Source organism: Pyxicephalus adspersus, chromosome 12, assembly GCF_032062135.1.
Source record: "Pyxicephalus adspersus chromosome 12, UCB_Pads_2.0, whole genome shotgun sequence".
NCBI lineage: Eukaryota > Metazoa > Chordata > Amphibia > Anura > Pyxicephalidae > Pyxicephalus > Pyxicephalus adspersus.
The window spans coordinates 13,831,129-13,838,969 of record NC_092869.1 but is presented as its reverse complement, the minus strand read 5'-3'; the positions used below and the strand labels follow the sequence as shown (position 1 = coordinate 13,838,969).

At 40.5% G+C, this 7,841-nt stretch overlaps 1 protein-coding gene across 1 annotated transcript in view; it reads left to right on the top strand.

Moving 5' to 3' along the window:
- The first annotated feature begins 895 nt into the window (after positions 1-895).
- INO80 (INO80 complex ATPase subunit) overlaps positions 896-7,841 on the top strand; it is a 77,600-nt gene continuing 70,654 nt past the window's right edge. The window contains exon 1 of the mRNA XM_072428759.1: positions 896-1,052. The gene's annotated coding sequence lies outside the window, so the exon portion shown is untranslated. The remainder of the gene's footprint in view (positions 1,053-7,841) is intronic.

The following is a 7,841-nucleotide window of genomic DNA, read 5'->3' as shown; positions in this document are numbered from 1 at the left end:
TCCCAGCATGGCCAAAGATAGTCCCTAGGAAGAAAAAAGGAAGACGATGGCGCTCTGCGATGGAACATAGAAAGGTGAGTCATGATTTAGTTCCGCTTTGTTTTTATTGTCTCAACTGAGAAATTTCATTGCATTTTTTATAGTACCTAATATCATCATGGCTGTCAAGTCATGCAAAATCCAAATTGTCACCAAAAACAGAAATAAAGGGAATTCCTACAATTAAGACATTGGTACCAATTATGTAAGCATTCGCTTACTTTTTGTTGTGTGTATAGCACAAGATGTAAAAGTTAAGTCTCTACAGTAGTTAAATGATTTAGAAAAAAAGTAATGGGGTTTTACTCTCCTCCACTTTATTCTGACTAAAACTCACACGTTTTCCACAGAGCGACCAAAAGTATTTTGGATTTGTTTGTTTATTATTACAGTACAAAGCTGGAAAGCCCCATCCGTTCTAAACGATTAGAGACAGCACGTGGACGCACACAATCACGCGCACGCAATGGCCAACGCTTTATGTCAGAAGACTCATGTGAGAGTCACATGCCCTCTACACAGATTAGCTCTATTACCAAGGGGAACGTGATACGTCACTTCCCCCTAAAGTCTCGTGAAAATTGCCTGAGATTTCCATGTTCACTGGCGTTACGTCAACTCAGCCGTGCAGCCATTTCCTGTGCACAGGACAGGCTCGATTAATCGAGATGCCTAGTTTATCGATGTAAACTCATTCAAAACCTTCGTTAAATATCAAGTTATGGCAGAAAAAAAAACACGGTCATACATATTCCGACATCAATTTTTCTAAGCTGCAGTCAGTTGGTATTTTTACAGTCGTCAAGTATTGGGAGGGACTGAGTAAAAAAGATGTAGTTCGATTACTTTGGCCTGGGTAATGGCGCCGCTCCCCCCCGCCATGGCTCCCTGTCTCTCTGCTCGCTCAGAGAGGGAGAGTGACCGCTGTCTGCAGGAGCTAACCAGGCCGGGCTCGCTCCGAGCAAGCCCCGACATTCAGCGGCCCGAACCGGTGCCGGGGGAGGAGACCTGAGGTGAGGCCTTGGGGGGAGCGGGAGGAGCCGATATGGCTTCTAATGCCATAAAGTGGAGCATACAAAACGCGCTGCGTCACACAGGCCTTGACTTAGAGCGAGGAAGTTAGAGCGGCAGGGGGAAGAAGGATTCAGGCTCGTGGATTTAGGCCCAAGTGAATAAGGGGAGTCGAGGGGACTGCGTAACACACCACCTAAAAAGGGGGGCCGAGTGGGAGGAGAAGCAGGGCCACACGGGAGGGGGTGATTCATTCTGCCCCGATAACCTACAGGGGTTTGTGCAATCTACGCTGCCCTTATGTTTTTTTTTCGTTCATTCCTTTTTATTTTAGGAATGGGTGTTGTGCAGTAAATTACATTTTTTAATAATTTGTGGCTTTCTGTCTAGTTTTCTGTATAAACATTAAAGGTACAGCAAAATAAAATTAAATCTTTTTTTTTAGCATGTGCCTTGAAACAGAAGTCAGAATGTTATGACAGAGTGGTTCGAATTGTGTCAAGAATATGGCACTGAATGTTTTACAACAATATGTGTGTGTGGGACAGTACATGTTGTTTTTTTAAATGTTCGCTTTAATGTATAACCCAGAATTTTACTGGAGAGGACTGCAGATGACAAGTCTAAATACATATTTACAATTTTTGACACAGGAGGAGAGGACCCTGCGCGATTTACAATCCAAGATACTTTGCAATAGGTAGTGTAGGTGAATTTGTGGCTCATTAAAAGTTGAGAGGAAGATGGTTGGGGGAAGTAAAGAGGAACTAAAAAAAAATAAAACCCACACACCTTTAATCCGGCAGATCTGTCAATCCATAGCGAGGTTTCATAGTTTGGGTCCTGTGTTGTCATGGGATCAGTCTTCAGTGACGCGCTAAAATCTTCTTCTGGGCTGTTCTTCCTACCTCACCCGATCTCGCACTGTGCAGGCATGAGAACGGGTGACGTAGATGGGGGGAAAAAGATTGCCTTTCTTCTGTTAACCTTCCCAGTGGTAAGCCTGGGTGTGACTCGGGGTAAAAAAACAAGCTGAAAGCTGTAACTCTTGAGTCACACTCGGTATAGTTAAAAAAAAGGAAAAAAATAAACACCTGGTCCCATCGGCGTCCTCCAGTTTCCTGCGATCCTCTGGCCACGTTCTCTTCCTCGATCTGTCCCCCAGCGAGTGCTCCAACGGTCTCCGGGAGTTCCCGGTGAAGTCGGTGCGTGTGGCCGTCGATAGGGGCGCAGCGAGAATTTCAAAACATTTTGTATTGCATTCAATACTAAATTACTGTATTGAATGCAAAACACTGAATTTATATGTCTAAAAGTAGTACATTGTCTTTCAGGAAAATTTATTTTACAGTATATTATAATAGTATGGATATAATAAAGTTTGAAACACAAAATCATGGCAAAGTTTTTTAATAAATAAATTTTTTTAATGTATTTAATTTATTATTTTGCCATGATTTTGTTTCAATCTTCATTATACTCCTACTAATATACTGTAAAATACATTTTTATGAAATACAATGTACTGCTTTTAGACATATAAATAAAGACAAATGAACTGTCCAGGAGGTTAAAGAAATGAACAGACAGGAGGGTGATTGGAGGCATATTTATGTATAAGTTAGGAAATGAAAGTAGGAAAAAGATTGCCAATCTCGCTGTGCATGCGTTTTCTCCATTAAAGAAAGGAGCAGCAGAAAGGGTGATTGGGGGCATATTTACGTATAAGTTAGGCAAAGAAAGTACAACATAAACTGTATAACTTTATGGGCAAAATGTGCTTGCACACTGACTGGGAAAAGGTTGTAAACTCCAAGTACTACATACTACTTACAATAGCAGAAATAACTTTAAGCCAATCCCCCTTGATATAGTAAGAATATTCAAAAAATATATGTAGTTATCTCACACTCCCCTGAAGAAGCCTAAGCAGGCGAAATTCGTCGGGCTTTGAATGGCACTATGAACTGTCAAATTCAATTAAAGGGTTTTTTGATTAGTTCTCAGCCTCACTTATTTGTTTGAAATTATAATCGCTTTCATTGTTACATGGTGATTATTGTTTGATTTGTATTTAAATATTTTCACTTAACACGTGCTCTCAAAAAAAAAAAAAAACCCTCTTCATATTAACCCTCTTGAATATTTGTGATTGTACCCTCTTGAATATTTGTGATTGCACACTACACTACAATTAATTTCCCCTCATTTCTGAATTCAGCCAGTGGTAGGGTCGGTTGAGTGTCATAATAGATGCAACAATAGATGCCAAAATACATTTTACAATTTTTTACATTTTTAAATTACCATCATCTTTTTAATATTCATGAATCATGGCTGGTAGTCAAAAGAATTTAGGCGGGAAGAGATTGGAAGATTTAAGTCTAACAGGAAGTCAAAAGGCATGCTGTGATGCTTTGCAAAGTTTACAATGGGATTTTTAATCTGAAATACTAAATTCCGAAAGTAATATAATTTTACGTAATAATGACATGAGTAATGACTGAGTTTGATGGTCTCTGGGGATACAAAGGGTATTTTGGAGATGTTGGGAAGGTGGAAGTGTCTGGATCCAGAGATGTTTTGAATTTTAGGCTACGTACACACTTCCAATGTTTCTCGCCCGATAATCGCCTCAGGGGCCTATATCTGAATTGGGAATCTGAAGTGTTTACAGCGCGTGTCGTTCATCCTCCGATGAGCGACCAACAATCGTGATGCAATTGAAGCGGGAGAGCGCCCAGCGGGGTGCCGCTCTGTCGCTCTCCCCCGCCCCTCCCAATAGAGCAGAACAGTGCTGTATGTACAGCATCGTTCATGCATCGTGGAGTGCTTAGTTGTTGGAAAGGATCTTGAAAGATATAATTGCAAGTGTTTTTGCAGCTTTGGAAGTAAAGTGCAAAGTCGAACGTTTTAGGTACTGGTCAGTCATCTATAGAGACAAGTCAGGTGGAAAATTCCAGTGGCGCAAGAATGGTTGAACTGTCTTTGCACTGCAGGGGCTAGGGTGAAGAAGTGGGCTCAGAGTAGAAATTGGGTTGAGTGGACAGTGGAATAAGGTAATGCGAGAGGTTACTTCATCTAAACTAAGGAGGTGTTACTGTTTGATAGTGTGGGTGTATTATGGCTTAACGATACCTTATACCCTCCTTGCAAACAATAAGCATGCTCCTTTTTTCACTAGTAAGCCTGGCATAATGCATACGGTCTTAGATATGTAATAGCCATGTGATAACTTAATATTGCATTAATTTGTACAGATGCCAGATGGACATGGGATGATTGTCACTGAAAATGATCTTTGGTGGTTCTTCCGAGTGACAGATGAACAAACGGGCGCCACACACACAACACTGTTCTGTCCAGTAGAGGTGGGAGGATGAGTGAGTGGCATCCTTTTGTGCGCTTCCTCAATAGGAGTACATAGCAGTCAATCTCAATTGTTGATCAATCCACCGTGACATCAAGGGACCGGTGTACACAGAATCATGTGACGTGTGTGTGTTTTTAGTGTTGGCAGATACCATACAGTAGTTGGTAAACCTTGTTTATCTCCTAGATCAAAATCTGTTTAGTATGTGAGGATAGTTGGGATTTAGAATGAATAATACTGTAAAAATATGACACATTGGGGTAATGGAGTAGCAGGTTGATCATGGTTGTTTGAATTGTGTGATTTTCACATTAGACACATCTTTGAGAAATGTGGAGGCTGACATTTTGGACCTTGAAAGTAGAATAGTTTTCTAGCTCCCTTTGGTTTCAGTGGTTTCTTGGCACGGACCAAGCTTGCAAAATTGGACTAAAGTCAGAACACCTGATCTTCTTTCTTCAAGTTAGTGATATAGAATATTAATGACCAGGCAGAAGAGATAAGTAGTTGTCTTCAAAAGCAAACCGCTAAAAAACAGTACATTTTTTTTTCATCTCATCCCTTTTATGAGATAATCTCTTCTGGTAGATTGTACAGGCATAATGTCATAGCTATTTAGTTTTGATAGTTATAATGACAGCTTCAATCCTGTTAGCCAGTCTGTCTCAAGGCTACTTAGGTAGACAAAAAGTACTAGTTGGCTGTATGGTAAAAGAACATTCACAATACATTTATTAGACATACCCACTTCTAGGTAAAAAAACAAAATGCTCAGGTTTTTGTTTGACATATATAGGAGTGTTAGATGCCACATACCATGGTTCCATCCTCCAACCCCTTTATGTTTTCAGAGACTGAGCAAGTACTCGCACAGTGCCAAGTATGAAAGCTCCTCTGTTGTAGGAATCATCTTGCTTCGTTTACACCTGAAATAACTTCATACCTAAAAATGCAAGTCTGTTCCAATGACCAGCAGTGGATAAGAACAGCAACCCTGGCTCATGTCAGTGAACCTATACACAATTTACTTGCATAATATATTAAGTAAGCATCCTGCTTGAAAGTTTATTGACATCAACTAGGTAAATAAATGTATTTTTATGTAAACAAATCTGTATGCTGTTGTGTTTAGGTGATTAAGCAAACCCTTCCTCCCCCTGATCGTCACCTGTAACCTTTGGTTGGTTTCTGGATACATCTCTTTTGGTCAGCTTAGTTAGCAAGTTGTCTAAAGATACCTTTTTTGTGTTTTATGAAGAGCCCAGAAATAAGGCTAAATATATCTGGACGCACATTTGAAAGACTGTGTGTATTTTTTTAGTTCATATTATTATAATCAAAAAAGGGTAAAAGGCTATTCATACCTAACAGGTTTTATAGAAATGAAGTCATTTGGGAGCTTTGTGATGTTATTTATACATCCCTTTCAGTGTTCTCAGCGGAGCTTTACTATGCTGACAGCTCTGCTCCCCTGATAACTCGTCACAGCGATCAGGGGAGCAGAGCTGTCAGCATAGTAAAGCTCCGCTGATTGCTCTGCTCCCTGATTGGCTGAGGAAAGGGAAATCCTGATGATGCTTGAGCTGTCATCAGGATTTCCTATTTCTCAGCCAATCACAGAGCACTAGGGATGAATGGCCACAAGTCTCCCCATTCATCTCTAGTGCTGAATGGCTGAGAAATGTAAAACCTCAGCCAGAGCACTAGGGGTGAATGGAGAGGCTTGTCCTCATTTAACCCCTAGTGCCCTGCAATCCCTCACTGTCAGGAGGATTTCCAGGGCTCTGTTCATTGCAACCCTGGAAATCCTCCTGTCATTGGGATAACCTGTAAAAAAAAAAAAAAAGTTTAATTACACAAACACACACACATTAATAAATAAATTTAACAATAAAGCCTTGTCCTATTTTTTACTTATATTTTAACCCTATCAGGGAATGAGTAAAGGGAATTTATGTACCCCTGTACTCATTCCCCAGGGTGGGGCCGTGGAGATCTGGGAGTCTCCTTATTAAAGGGGGCTTCCAGATTCCAAAGTCCTGCAAAAAATGTTTATAAAAGCCCCCATTGTTTTCAGTGGAAGCTTTCATAAAATCTTAAAAACGCTTGAAAAAGCCTCCATTGAGTTCAATAGAAGTGTTTTCCCGCGTTTATCCAGCGTTTTAAGTTTTTAAATGTTGCAAGCAACGTTTAGGATAATACTCAAAAACGTGCCGGAAGGAAACGTCCTGGTGTAGATTAGCCCATGGGAATGCATGGGGACTTCAAACATGGGCTTTAAAAGGCCTCAGGTTAAACGCTGGAGAAACAGTCCGTGTAGACTAAAGCTGCATACACACGTCCAATAATTATCGTTAGAAACGACTGACGAACGACCGATGAACAACCGATTGGCCAAAAAAAAGTGGCCAAGGACGCCGACGAACGAGGATTGTCGTTGGAAATGAACGACCGCCACGGTGGATCTGATTGGCCGACGATCTTTCACTATCTATCGTGTGTACAGTATCGTGTCGTTCAGTGATTGTGCATGTTTCTGCGGTACACTTTCCCCTTTACATGTCCCTCCCTGCATCGTTCAAACGATTGTATCTTGTGTTGACGCTGTTGGTGGATTATATTTGAACGATCATATTGTTACAGCATGTACAGAATTGTGCACAATATGATTGTTCAAGTATAATCGTGCATAATCGTTGATCGGTCGTAATCGTTCATTTTCTAACAATTATTAGAAAGGTGTGTACCTAGCTTTAGCCTAAAATTGATTTGACAGGTGCTCTTTAATCTTCATGTGAAGTACAGGGATATGTAATAGGGTAATGTATCTTTTTATGTATCCTTTTACAATGTATCTTTTTATGTATCCTTTTACAATGTATCTCTTTACAATGTATCTTTTTATGTATCCTTTTACAATGTATCTTTTTACATCTGTTTGGAGGCTGTAGAAGCTCTACACAGTGCTGAAAAAAACCCGAATTTTTCCTCCCTTTGACTTTAATGGTGTTCGACTTTGACATTCAACCACCCAAATTTTTTTGCTATATTCGAGCGAATAGCTGCCGAATCGAATAGTGAGCTATTCGACCAACACTACTCATCAGGCACACACCTTTCTTGTCACACCATTTCATGGCCATCATTTTGCCTTTCAGCCAGGCAACAATTTCTCCTGTCTTCAGCTTCCCTTTTGCAAACAGTGATGGCAGGTTGTGCCGGGTTGCCCTAACTGTTCCATAGGCATCTATTTTGTGTTGCAGAAGGAACTCATAAAGCTCTGGAGAAGTGTAGAAATTGTCAGTTGTGACACAATAGCCCTGATCTAGCAATGGTTCAAATAGGGGTAGCACTGAAGATGTTGCCAATCCATAATGGCTGTATCTGGGGTTGAACTGTGTCCCTTTTCCAGTGTACA